Source organism: Aegilops tauschii, chromosome 5 (assembly GCF_002575655.3).
Source record: "Aegilops tauschii subsp. strangulata cultivar AL8/78 chromosome 5, Aet v6.0, whole genome shotgun sequence".
In the NCBI taxonomy this organism is placed as follows: domain Eukaryota; kingdom Viridiplantae; phylum Streptophyta; class Magnoliopsida; order Poales; family Poaceae; genus Aegilops; species Aegilops tauschii.
The window spans coordinates 396382583-396397934 of record NC_053039.3 but is presented as its reverse complement, the minus strand read 5'-3'; positions in this window follow the sequence as shown (position 1 = coordinate 396397934).

Here is a 15352-nt window from a genome sequence, read left to right as displayed (position 1 = left end):
ATGCTATTTGAGTAGTTGTGAATTTGAGAAATACTTGCGTTAAAGTTTGTGATCCCCGTAGCATGAACGTATGGTGAACCATTATGTGATGAAGTCGGAGCATGATTTATTTATGGACTGTCTTCCTTATGAGTGGCGGTCGGGGACGAGCGATGGTCTTTTCCTACCAATCTATCACCCTAGGAGCATGCGCGTAATACTTTGCTTTGATAACTTGTAGATTTTTGCAATAAGTATATGAGTTCTTTACGACTAATGTTGAGTCCATGGATTATACGCACCCTTCTTCATTCCACCATTGCTGGCCTCTCTAATACCGCGTACTTTTCGCCGGTATCATACACCCACCATAAACCTTCCTCAAAACAGCCACCATACCTACCTATCATGGCATTTCCATAGCCATTCCGAGATATATTGCCATGCAACTTTCCACCGTTCCGTTTATTATGACACGCTCCATCATTGTCACATTGCTTTGCATGATCATGTAGTTGACATCATATTTGTGGCAAAGCCACCGTTCATAATTCTTTCATACATGTCACTCTTGATTCATTGCATATCCCGGTACACCGCCGGAGGCATTCATATAGAGTCATATTTTGTTCTAAGTATCGAGTTGTAATTGTTGAGTTGTAAGAAAATAAAAGTGTGATGATCTTCATTTTTAGAGCATTGTCCCAAGTGAGGAAAAGGATGATGGAGACTATGATTCCCCCACAAGTCGGGATGAGACTTCGGACAAAAAAAGGACATAAAAAAAGAAAATGCCCAAATAAAAAAATGAGAGAAAAGAGAGAAGGGACAATGTTACTATCCTTTTACCACACTTGTGCTTCAAAGTAGCACCATGATCTTCATGATAGAGAGTCTCTCATTTTGTCACTTTCATATACTAGTGGGAATGTTTCATTATAGAACTTGGCTTGTATATTCCAATGATGGGCTTCCTCAAAATGCCCTAGGTCTTCGTGAGCAAGCGAGTTGGATGCACACCCACTTAGTTTCTTTTGTTGAGCTTTCATATACTTATAGCTCTAGTGCATCCGTTGCATAGCAATTCCTACTCACTCACATTGATATCTATTGATGGGCATCTCCATAGCCCATTGATACGCCTAGTTGATGTGAGACTATCTTCTCCCTTTTTGTCTTCTCCACAACCACCATTCTAATCCACATATAGTGCTATGTCCATGGCTCACGCTCATGTATTGCGTGAAGATTGAAAAAGTTTGAGAACGTCAAAAGTATGAAACAATTGCTTGGCTTGTCATCGGGGTTGTGCATGATTTAAATACTTTGTGTGGTGAAGATAGAGTATAGCCAGACTATATGATTTTGTAGGGATAACTTTCTTTGGCCATGTTATTTTGAGAAGACATAATTGCTTTGTTAGTATGCTTGAAGTATTATTATTTTTATGTCAATATTAAACTTTTGTCTTGAATCTTTCGGATCTGAATATTCATACCACAATTAAGAAGAATTACATTGAACTTATGCCAAGTAGCACTCCGCAACAAAAATTATGTTTTTATCATTTACCTACTCGAGGACGAGCAGGAATTAAGCTTGGGGATGCTTGATACGTCTCCAACGTATCTATAATTTTTGATTGCTCCATGCTATATTATCTACTATTTTGGACATTATTGGGCTTTATTATTCACTTTTATATTATTTTTGGGACTAACCGATTAACCGGAGGCCCAGCCCAGAATTGCTGTTTTTCCCTATTTTAGAGTTTCGCAGAAAAGGAATATCAAACGGAGTCCAAACGGAATGAAACCTCCGGGAACGTGATTTTTAGGAAGAATATGATCCAGGAGACTTGGATCCTACGTCAAGAAACAAAAGAGGAGGCCACGAGGTAGGGGGGCGCGCCTACCCCCCAGGGCGCGCCCTCCACCCTCGTGGGCCCCCTGTTGCTCCACCGACGTACTCCTTCCTCCTATATATACCTACGTACCCCCAAACGATCAAATACGGAGCCAAAAACCTAATTCCACCGCCGCAACCTTCTGTACCCACGAGATCCCATCTTGGGGCCTGTTCCGGAGCTCCGCCGGAGGGGGCATCCATCACGGAGGGCTTCTACATCATCACCATAGCCCCTCCGATGAAGTGTGTGAGTAGTTTACCTCAGACCTTCGGGTCCATAGGTAGTAGCTAGATGGCTTCTTCTCTCTTTTTGGATCTCAATACAATGTTCTCCCCCTCTCTCGTGGAGATCTATTCGATGTAATCTTCTTTTGCGGTGTGTTTGTTGAGACCGATGAATTGTGGGTTTATGATCAAGATTATCTATGAACAATATTTGAATCTTCTCTGAATTCTTTTATGTATGATTGGTTATCTTTGCAAGTCCCTTCGAATTATCAGTTTGGTTTGGCATACTAGATTGATCTTTCTTGCAATGGGAGAAGTGCTTAGCTTTGGGTTCAATCTTGCGGTGTCCTTTCCCAGTGACAGTAGGGGCAGCAAGGCACGTATTGTATTGTTGCCATCGAGGATAACAAGATGGGGTTTTTATCATATTGCATGAATTTATCCCTCTACATCATGTCATCTTGCTTAAGGCGTTACTCTGTTTTTATGAACTTAATACTCTAGATGCATGCTGGATAGCGGTCGATGAGTGGAGTAATAGTGGTAGATGCAGGTAGGAGTCGGTCTACTTGTCTCGGATGTGATGCCTATATACATGATCATACCTAGATATTCTCATAACTATGCTCAATTCTGTCAATTGCTCAACAGTAATTCGTTCACCCACCGTAAAATACGTATGCTCTTGAGAGAAGCCACTGGTGAAACCTATGGCCCCCGGGTCTATCTTCATCATATTAATCTTCCAACACTTAGTTATTTCCTTTGCTTTTTACTTTGCTTTTATTCTACTTTGCATCTTTATCACAAAAATACCAAAAATATTATCCTATCATATCTATCAGATCTCACTCTCGTAAGTGACCGTGAAGGGATTGACAACCCCTTATCGCGTTGGTTGCGAGGATTTATTTGTTTTGTGTAGGTGCGAGGGACTCGCGCATAGCCTCCTACTGGATTGATACCTTGGTTCTCAAAAACTTAGGGAAATACTTACGCTACTTTTCTGCATCACCCTTTCCCCTTCAAGGGAAAACCAACGCAGTGCTCAAGAGGTAGTAGCTACTTTGCTGCATCACCCTTTCCTCTTCAAGGGAAAACCAACGCAGTGCTCAAGAGGTAGCAAGAAGAATTTCTGGCGCCGTTGCCGGGGAGGCTCATGCAAGGTCAAGTCAAGATTTGGACTCCCGACAATGAGCCATTTCTGGCGCCGTTGCCGGGGAGGTCTACGCAAAAGTCAACATACCAAGTACCCATCACAAACCCTTATCTCCCGCATTACATTATTTGCCATTTGCCTCTCGTTTTCCTCTCCCCCACTTCACCTTTGCCGTTTTATTTGCCCCTCTTCCGTTTGTCCTTCTGTTTGCTCGTGTTACCATGTGCCTTCTTTTTTCTTGCATCTTTGCTTGCTAAAAGTTTATCGATCCTCATCCACTTGCTAATCTCTTTAAGAGATCCAATTATGATGAACCTATTGCTAGTGAGTTGAGTGCACTAGATTATCTTTATGAGGTTTTGCTTGAAATCCGTGAATCTGAAAATTGTGATGAAGTGCTTTATGAAGTGATTCACAATGGATCTTTGAATAAAAAGCATGATTGAATGATGCTACTATAAATTCTCTTGATGTCAATTGTGCTAATAATATGCAAAACCCTAAGCTTGGGGATTCTAGTTTTGCAATGATCATGATTGGGGTGATTCTTCTTTTGATCTTGAAAATTTATTTAAGCCCCATGATGAATATGAGATTAATAATAGTGTTTGCAATAATATTGAAAGTGGGTTTGGAAGAGTGTCAACTTTAGATCCCACATATTTGGAGAACGTTCAATCTTATGAATTTTTTGATAAAAGTGGGTTTGGAGAGGTCATGACTTTAGTTAATGTTAATCCCACTATCTTGGAAGAGTGTCAACTTTGCACGCATGTGGATCGTGTTGAGAATATGTTTTGTGATAGCTATATTGTTGAATTTTCTTATGATACTACATGTAATTATTATGAGAGAGGAAAATATGGCTGTAGAAATTTTCATGTTACTAAATTACCTCTCTTTATGTTGAGATTGCTATTGTTTCTTTCCGCTTCCTTGCATATGCTAGTTTTTGCTTGCCTTGATAATTTGTTTGCCTATAAGATGCCTATGCATAGGAAGTATGTTAGACTTAGATGTGTTTGTCACGTGTTTTATGATGCTCTCTTTGTGCTTAAATTCTTGTCTTTCTTGTGAGCATCATTGAAATCTCAATGCCTAGCTAAAAAGGCTTTAAAGAAAAGCGCTTGCTGGGAGACAACCCAATATTTATCCTTGCTGTTTAGCAATAAATATTTGTTCTAGCCTCTGGTTGGATGTGTTTTTATGTTTTAATTAGTGTTTGTGCCAAGTTAAACCTACAGGATCTTCTTGGATGATAGTTATTTGATCTTGCAGAAATTTCCAGAAACTTTCTGTTCACGAAAACAATTGTTAAAAATCACCAGAACGTGATAAAATATTGATTCCAATTGCTGCTGATCAATAAACAAATTGTTTAGGTCGTCCTATTTTGGCTGATTTTTTGGAGTTCTAGAAGTTTGCGTTAGTTACAGATTACTACAGACTGTTCTGTTTTTGACAGATTCTGTTTTTCGTGTGTTGTTTGCTTATTTTGATGAATCTATGGCTAGTAAAAGAGTTTATAAACCATAGAGAAGTTGGAATACAGTAGGTTTAACACCAATATAAATAAAGAATGAGTTCATTACAGTACCTTGAAGTGGTCTTTTGTTTTCTTTCGCTAACGGAGCTCATGAGATTTTCTGCTGAGTTTTGTGTTGTGAAGTTTTCAAGTTTTGGGTGAAAGATTTGATGGATTATGGAACAAGGAGTGGCAAGAGCCTAAGCTTGGGGATGCCCATGGCACCCCCAAGACAATCGAAGGACACCAAAAAGCCAAAGCTTGGGGATGCCCCGGAAGGCATCCCCTCTTTCGTCTACTTCCATCGGTAACTTTACTTGGAGCTATATTTTTATTTACCACATGATATGTGTTTTGCTTGGAGCGTCCTGTATGATTTGAGTCTTTGCTTTTTAGTTTACCACAATCATCCTTTCTGTACACACCTTTTGAGAGAGACACACATGATTCGGAAATTATTAGAATACATTATGTGCTTCACTTATATCTTTTGAGTTATATAGTTTTTGCTCTAGTACTTCACTTATATCTTTTAGAGCACGGTGGTGGATTTGTTTTATAGAAACTATTGATATGTCATGCTTCACTTAGATTATTTTGAGAGTCTTAAATAGCATGGTAATTTGCTTAAATAATCCTAATATGCTAGGTATTCAAGAATAGTAAAAATTCTTATGAGTGTGTTGAATACTATGAGAAGTTGGATGCTTGATAATTGTTTTGAGATATGAAGATGGTGATATTAGAGTCATGCTAGTTGAGTAGTTGTGAATTTGAGAAATACTTGTGTTAAAGTTTGTGATTCCCGTAGCATGCACGTATGGTGAACCGTTATGTGATGAAGTCGGAGCATGATTTATTTATTGATTGTCTTCCTTATGAGTGGCGGCCGGGGACGAGCGATGGTCTTTTCCTACCAATCTATCACCCTAGGAGCATGCGCGTAATACTTTGCTTTAATAACTTGTAGATTTTTGCAATAAGTATATGAGTTCTTTATGACTAATGTTGAGTCCATGGATTATACGCACTTTTCCTCCTTCCACCACTGCTAGCCTCTCTAATACCGCGCACTTTTCGCCGGTATCATACACCCACCATATACCTTCCTCAAAACAGCCACCATACCTACCTATCATGGCATTTCCATAGCCATTCCGAGATATATTTCTATGCAACTTACCACCGTTCCGTTTATTATGACACGCTCCATCATTGTCACATTGCTTTGCATGATCATGTAGTTGACATTGTATTTGTGGCAAAGCCACCGTTCATAATTCTTTCATACATGTCACTCTTGATTCATTGCATATCCCGGTACACCGCCGGAGGCATTCACATAGAGTCATATTTTGTTCTAAGTATCGAGTTGTAATTGTTGAGTTGTAAGAAAATAAAAGTGTGATGATCATCATTTTTAGAGCATTGTCCCAAGTGAGGACAGGATGATGGAGACTATGATTCCCCCACAAGTCGGGATGAGACTCCGGACGAAAAAAAGAGGCCATAAAAAAAGGCCCAAAAAAATGATGAGAGAAAAAGAGAGAAGGGACAATGTTACTATCCTTTTACCACACTTGTGCTTCAAAGTAGCACCATGATCTTCATGATAGAGAGTCTCCTATGATTGCACTTCTATATACTAGTGGGAATTTTTCATTATAGAACTTGGCTTGTATATTCCAATGATGGGCTTCCTCAAAATGCCCTAGGTCTTCATAAGCAAGCAAGTTGGATGCACACCCACTTAGTTTCTTTTGTTGAGCTTTCATATACTTATAGCTCTAGTGCATCTGTTGCATGGCAATCCCTACTCACTCACATTGATATCTATTGATGGGCATCTCCATAGCCCGTTGATACGCCTAGTTGATGTGAGACTATCTTCTCCCTTTTTGTCTTCTCCACAACCACCATTCTATTCCACATATAGTGCTATGTCCATGGCTCACGCTCATGTATTGCGTGAAGATTGAAAAAGTTTGAGAACGTCAAAAGTAAGAAACAATTGCTTGGCTTGTCATCGGGGTTGTGCATGATTTAAATATTTTGTGTGGTGAAAATAGAGCATAGCCAGACTATATGATTTTGTAGGGATAACTTTCTTTGGCCATGTTATTTTGAGAAGACATAATTGCTTTGTTAGTATGCTTGAAGTATTATTATTTTTATGTCAATATGAACTTTTGTCGTGAATCTTTCGGATCTGAATATTCATACCACAATTAAGAAGAATTACATTGAAATTATGCCAAGTAGCACTCCGCATCAAAAATTCTGTTTTTATCATTTACCTACTCGAGGACGAGCATGAATTAAGCTTGGGGATGCTTGATACGTCTCCAACGTATCTATAATTTTTGATTGCTCCATGCTATATTATCTTCTTTTTTGGACGTTATTGGGCTTTATTATTCACTTTTATATTATTTTTGGGACTAACCTATTAACCGGAGGCCCAGCCCAGAATTGCCGTTTTTTTGCCTATTTTAGAGTTTTGCAGAAAAAGAATATCAAACGGAGTCCAAACGGAATGAAACCTTCGGGAACGTGATTTTCGGAACGAAAATGATCCAGGAGACTTGGACCCTACGTCAAGAAACAAAAGAGGAAGCCACGAGGTAGGGGGGCGCGCCCTCCACCCTCGTGGGCCCCCTGTTGCTCCACCGACGTACTTCTTCCTCCTATATATACCTACGTACCCCCAAACGATCAAATACGGAGCCAAAAAACCTAATTCCACCGCCGCAACCTTCTGTACCCACGAGATCCCATCTTGGGGCCTGTTCCGGAGCTCCGCCGGAGGGGGCATCCATCACGGAGGGCTGCTACATCAACACCATAGCCTCTCCGATGAAGTGTGAGTAGTTTACCTCAGACCTTTGGGTCCATAGTTATTAGCTAGATGGCTTCTTCTCTCTTTTTGGATCTCAATACAATGTTCTCCCCCTCTCTCGTGGAGATCTATTCGATGTAATCTTCTTTTGCGGTGTGTTTGTTGAGACCGATGAATTGTGGGTTTATGATCAAGTTTATCTATGAACAATATTTGAATCTTCACTGAATTCTTTTATGTATGATTGGTTATCTTTGCAAGTCTCTTCTAATTATCAGTTTGGTTTGGCCTACTAGATTGATCTTTCTTGCAATGGGAGAAGTGCTTAGCTTTGGGTTCAATCTTGCGGTGTCCTTTCCCAGTGACAGTAGGGGCAGCAAGGCACGTATTGTATTGTAGCCATCGAGGATAACAAGATGGGGTTTATCATATTGCATGAATTTATCCCTCTACATCATGTCATCTTGCTTAAGGCGTTACTCTGTTCTTATGAACTTAATACTCTAGATGCATGCTGGATAGCGGTCAATGTGTGGAGTAATAGTAGTAGATGCAGGCAGGAGTCGGTCTACTTGTCTCGGATGTGATGCCTATATACATGATCATACCTAGATATTCTCATAACTATGCTCAATTCTGTCAATTGCTCAACAGTAATTCGTTCACCCACCGTAAAATACTTATGCTCTTGAGAGAAGCCACTAGTGAAACCTATGGCCCCCGGGTCTATCTTCATCATATTAATCTTCCAACACTTAGTTATTTCCGTTGCTTTTTACTTTGCTTTGCATCTTTATCATAAAAATACCAAAAAATATATCCTATCATATCTATCAGATCGCACTCTCGTAAGTGACCGTGTAGGGATTGACAACCCCTTATCGCGTTGGTTGCAAGGATTTATTTGTTTTGTGTAGGTGTGAGGGACTCGCGCGTAGCCTCCTACTGGATTGATACCTTGGTTCTCAAAAACTGAGGGAAATACTTACGCTACTTTGCTGCATCACCCTTTTATCTTCAAGGGAAAACCAACGCAGTGCTCAAGAGGTAGCAGAGACGTATCAAGCATCCCCAAGCTTAATTCCTGCTCGTCCTCGAGTAGGTAAATGATAAAAATAGAATTTTTGATGTGGAATGCTACCTAGCATAATTCTCAATGTAATTTTCTTTATTGTGGCATGAATGTTCAAATCCGAAAGATTCAAGACAAAAGTTTAATATTGACATAAAAATAATAATACTTCAAGCGTACTAATAAAGCAATCATGTCTTCTCAAAATAACATGGCCAAAGAAAGTTATCCCTACAAAATCATATAGTCTGGCTATGCTCTATCTTCATCACACAAAATATTTAAATCATGCACAACCCCGATGACAAGCCAAGCAATTGTTTCATACTTTTGATGTTCTCAAACTTTTTCAATCTTCACGCAATACATGAGCGTGAGCCATGGACATAGCACTATATGTGGAATAGAATGGTGGTTGTGGAGAAGACAAAAAGGAGAAGATAGTCTCACATCAACTAGGCATATTAACAGGCTATGGAGATGCCCATCAATAGATATCAATGCGAGTGAGTAGGGATTGTCATGCAACAGATGCACTAGAGCTATAAGTGTATGAAAGCTCAACAAAAGAAACTAAGTGGTTGTGCATCCAACTTGCTTGCTCATGAAGACCTAGGGCATTTTGAGAAAGCCCATCATTGGAATATACAAGCCAAGTTCTATAATGTAAAATTCCCACTAGTATATGAAAGTGATAACATAGGAGACTCTCTATCATGAAAATCATGGTGCTACTTTGAAGCAGAAGTGTGGTAAAAGGATAGTAGCATTTTCCCTTCTCTCTTTTTCTCTTTTTTTGTTTTTTTGTTTGGGCCTTTCTCTTCTTTTTTATGGCCTCTTTTCTTTTATTTTTTTATTTTTCGTTCGGAGTCTCATCCCGACTTGTGGGGGAATCATAGTCTCCATCATCCTTTCCTCACTTGGGACAATGCTCTAATAATGATGATCATCACACTTTTATTTACTTACAACTCAATACTTAGAACAAAATATGACTCTATATGAATGCCTCCGGCGGTGTACCGGGATATGCAATGAATCAAGAGTGACATGTATGAAAATTATGAACGGTGGCTTTGCCACAAATACGATGTCAACTACATGATCATGCAAAGCAATATGACAATGATGAAGCATGTCATGATAAACGGAACGGTGGAAAGTTGCATGGCAATATATCTCGGAATGGCTATGGAAACGCCATAATAGGTAGGTATGGTGGCTGTTTTGAGGAAGGTATATAGTGGGTGTATGATACCGGCGAAAGTTGTGCGGTATTAGAGAGGCTAGCAATGGTGGAAGTGTGAGAGTGCGTATAATCCATGGACTCAACATTAGTCATAAAGAACTCACATACTTATTGCAAAAATCTATTAGTTATCGAAACAAAGTATTACGTGCATGCTCCTAGGGGGATAAATTGGTAGGAAAAGACCATCGCTCGTCCCCGACCGCCACTCATAAGGAAGACAATCAATAAATAAATCATGCTCCGACTTCATCACATAAGGGTTCACCATACGTGCATGCTACGGGAATCACAAGCTTTAACACAAGTATTTCTCAAATTCACAACTACTCAACTAGCATGACTCTAATATCACCATCTTCATATCTCAAAACAATCATAAGGAATCAAACTTCTCATAGTATTCAATGCACTTTATATGATAGTTTTTATTATACCTATCTTGGATGCTCATCACTTTAGGACTAAAATTTTAACCAAAGAAAATTACCATGCTATTCTAAAAGACTCTCAAAATAATATATGTGAAGCATGAGAGATCAATAATTTCTATAAAATAAACCACCACCGTGCTCTAAAAGATATAAGCAAAGCACTAGAGCAAAATTATCTAGTTCAAAAGATATAAGTGAAGCACATAGAGTATTCTAATAAATTTCGATTCATGTGTGTCTCTCCAAAAAGTGTGTACAACAAGGATGATTGTGGTAAACTAAAAAGCAAATACTCAAATCATACAAGATGCTCCAAGCAAAACACATATCATGTGGTGAATAAAAATATAGCATCAAGTAAAGTTACCGATAGACGAAGACAAAAGAGGGGATGCCTTCCGGGGCATCCCCAAGCTTAGGCTTTTGGTTGTCCTTGAATTTCAGCTTGGGGTGCCTTGGGCATTACCAAGCTTAGGCTCTTGCCACTCCTTATTCCATAATCCATCAAATCTTTACCCAAAAACTTGAAAACTTCACAACACAAAACTCAACAGAAAATCTCACGAGCTCCGTTAGCGAAATAAAACAAACCACCACTTTAAGGTACTGTAATGAACTCATTCTTTATTTATATTGGTGTTAAACCTACTGTATTCCAACTTCTCTATGGTTCATACCCCCCGATAGTAGCCATAGATTCATCAAAATAAGCAAACAACACACGAAAAACAGAATCTGTCAAAAACAGAACAGTCTGTAGTAATCTGTATCAAACGCAAACTTCTGTAACTAAAAAATTCTTCCAAAATAGGACGACCTAAATAATTTGTTTATTGATCTAGCTCAATTGGAATCAGTATTTTATCACTTTCTGGTGATTTTTAACAATTGTTTTCATGAGCAGAAAGTTTCTGTCTTTCTCAGCAAGATCAAATAATTATCACCCAAGAAGATCCTATAGGTTTTACTTGGCACAAACACTAATTAAAACATAAAACCACATCTAACCATAGGCTAGATGAATTATTTATTACTAAAAAGGAAAAAAAGCAAGGAACAAAAATAAAATTGGGTTGCCTCCCAACAAGCGCTATCGTTTAACGCCCCTAGCTAGGCATAAAAACAAGAATAGTTCTAGGTATTGTCATCTTTGGTATGCAATTCTTCAATTGAACACTTATAACCCTTAGGAGTTTCCTTCTTTTTATTAATGATCAAACTCCTAGGCAAGAAATAAAGGAATTCATTTGTAGCAAAAGGTTCCTTAATGATAGCAAAAAAGTTGGGGTGAACACTTATTGACTTGAGATCCGCATTTTCCTTACTAGAAGATTCACCCTTATTTTTAGGAACATACATCAATTTGGCAACTTTGGTAGTAGGATGATTTGGAGTATTTCTTACGGAAGAAAAGGCAGACCCTAAGTTGGTAATAATATCCTCAAGTTTATCAATCCTTGGGGAATCTTGATCTATCTTTTCGTTAATTATGGGTTCCTTTTCTTTAAAGAAAATCAGAGTAACTCCTACCTTAGATCCATATTGGGTAATTTGGTTGTGGATCTTTTTATCCAAATTCTCAATCAACTCTATAGTTTCAACTTTATTCTCAACAATTTCAAGCCTTTGCATCACATGTTCCAAAGTTAAAGTAGTCCCATTAACCAAAAGAGGTGGTGGGCTAAATAAATCTATCATAGCATTATAAGAATCAAAAGTATGACTACCCAAGAAATTCCCTCCGGTAATGGTATCAAGAATATATCTATTCCAAGGAGTGATGCCTACATAAAAATTGCGAAGAAGAACGGAAGTGGATTGCTTCCTAGTAGATCTATTCTGAGCATTGCAAATTCTATACCAAGCATCTTTCAGATTTTCTCCCTCCCTTTGTTTAAAATTAAGAACTTCATGATCGGGAGTACTAACAATGATAGAAGGACTAGCCATGACGACGAAACAAATGATCTAACACACGAAGACACAAGAAGCAAGCAAAAAGAGACGAACAGAAAAATGGCGAATAAAACGGCAAGGGTGAAGTGGGGGAGAGGAAAACGAGAGGCAAATGGAAAATAATGTAATGCGAGGGATAAGAGTTTGTGATGGGTACTTGGTATGTCTTGACTTGTGCGTAGATCTCTACGACAATGGCGCCCGAAATCGCACGTTGGCGGGAGATCAAATCTTGACTTGACTTGGCGTAAGCCTCCCCGGCAACGGCGCAAGAAATCCTTCTTGCTACCTCTTGAGCATGCGTTGGTTTTCCCTTGAAGAGGAAAGGGTGATGCAGCAAAGTAGCGTAAGTATTTCCCTCAGTTTTTGAGAACCAAGGTATCAATCCAGTAGGAGGTCACACGCAAATCCCTAGTAGCTGCACAAACAAATAAGAACCTTGCAACCAACGCGATAAAGGGGTTGTCAATCCCTTCACGGCCACTTGCAAAAGTGAGATCTGATAGAGATAGTAAGATAAGTATTTTTGGTATTTTTATGGTATAGATTGGAAAGTAAAGATTGCAAAATAAAATAGATCGGAAACTTATATGATGGAAAATAGACCCGAGGGCCATAGGTTTCACTAGTGGCTTCTCTCAAGATAGCAAATTCTACGGTGGGTGAACAAATTACTGTCGAGCAATTGATAGAAAAGTGCATAGTTATGAGAATATCTAGGCATGATCATGTATATAGGCATCACGTCCCTGACAAGTATACCGAAAGGATTCTGCATCTACTACTATTACTCCACACATCGACCGCTATCCAGCATGCATCTAGAGTATTAAGTTCATAAGAACAGAGTAACGCATTAAGCAAGATGACATGATGTAGAGGGATAAACTCAAGCAATATGATATAAACCCCATCTTTTTATCCTCAATGGCAACAATACAATACGTGCCTTGCTGCCCATGCTGTCACTGGGAAAGGACACCGCAAGATTGAACCCAAAGCTAAGCACTTCTCCCATTGCAAGAAAGATCAATCTAGTAGGCCAAACCAAACTGATAATTCGAAGAGACTTGCAAAGATATCAAATCATACATATAAGAATTCAGAGAAGAACCAAATATTGTTCATAGATAATCTTGATCATAAACCCACAATTCATCGGATCTCGACAAACACACCGCAAAAAAGTATTACATCGAATAGATCTCCAAGAGAATCGAGGAGAACTTTGTATTGAGATCCAAAGAGAGAGAAGCCATCTAGCTAATAACTATGGACCCGAAGGTCTGTGGTAAACTACTCACACATCATCGGAGAGGCTAGGGTGTTGATGTAGAAGCCCTCCGTGATCGATTCCACCTCCGGTGGAGTGCCGGAAAAGGCCCCAAGATGGGATCTCATGGGTACAGAAGGTTGCGGCGGTGGAAAAGGTGTTCCGTGGTGCTCCTAGATGTTTTCAGGGTATAAGAGTATATATAGGCGAAGGAAGTAGGTCGGTGGAGCCGCGAGGGGCCCACGAGGGTGGGGGGCGCGCCTACCCCCTGGGCGCGCCCTCCTACCTTATGGCCGCCTCGTTGCTTCCTTGACGTCCACTCCAAGTCTCCTGGATTGCGTTTGTTCCAAAAACGATCTTCGCGAAGGTTTCATTCCGTTTGGATTCCGTTTGATATTCCTTTTCTGCGAAACACTGAAATAGGAAAAAAAACAGCAATTTGCACTGGGCCTCCGGTTAGTAGGTTAGTCCCAAAAATAATATAAAAGTGCATAATAAAGGCCATTAAACATCCAAAACAGATAATATAATAGCATGGAACAATAAAAAATTATAGATACGTTGGAGACGTATCAGGTCTGAACGCGTTTTCTCCCGCAAACCGTAGACAAACGTGGGGGAGGTTTGCGGGAGTCCGGACATGAGAAACATAGGACTTTGACACCCCTGGCCCACCCAAAAACCTTCGCTGACCTCGCGGCTCTATCATCCCCATTTTCTCTTCTTCCTTCTTTCTCTCTTGCCTTCGATGCCGCTCCACACACCTGTCGCAACTCTATGTCTCCGTCACCTCCAGTGCTCCAGCAGGGCTCCACCTCGCTTCTCATCCGTCGCCGTTCAACCCCTGTCCTTCGACCGCCTGGCCAGGTACCGTCCGCTACTGTTATACTCACCAGAACCGGCAACTGTTCGATGAAGTGGCAGAGCTAAAAAAGTTTCTAGGAATGGATTTCGATTTGGAGTACATATACGAGCAATATGTTGAGCTGTCTGACGGCTCGTCGGACAAGGGAGGAGTACTTTGATGAGACGACGATGATGCATGCGGTCCTTGAAGACGCGGAGGACGCTATCGACGACGTCCCAATGGAGGACGTTGCTGACGAGGGACCAGCGACATCCTCCTCCTTCGTGCTATCCTCCTCCTCCTCTGTGCCACCCTCGCCGATGCATTGCACCATGACTATCGACGAGGCTCGACATGGTGCGGGAGGCGCAGGCCAACGCTGCCTAGAACAACCACCTCCTTTGTGCAGCCGCTGCAAGGGTGGTGCGAGAGGCAAGTGACAGGTGTTAGTGTCAAGCTCAAAGGTTTCTTCGGTCTTGATTGTAATTTTATTTATTGGCTGATGTTCCTTTTGCAAAAGCTAGCGTTTTGTTATTTTTTCAGTTTTGCCAGATCGGTATGTATGTGACCTATACTATGATCCTTATGATATAAATGAGACGCGTATTACTATGCGAAAAAATATTTAATTAGACTTCTTGGTAGGGTATCGTCGTATCTAATGATGAGAAGGCCCTCGAGTTAGATGGATTAAAAATTACTATCAATTGTACTCATTCCCACACCCCCCCACCGTGGCGTGTACTTTCCCCTGCAATTGTCATTCTTCAAACGGGTCGCAGTCAGTCTATTTCTTGTGATATTTATCCCTAACTGCATGTCTAAGGAGCGAACTAAGCATAACTTAGATGGTTAGGTTTCTTGTGGTGGGCCTAGATTTTGA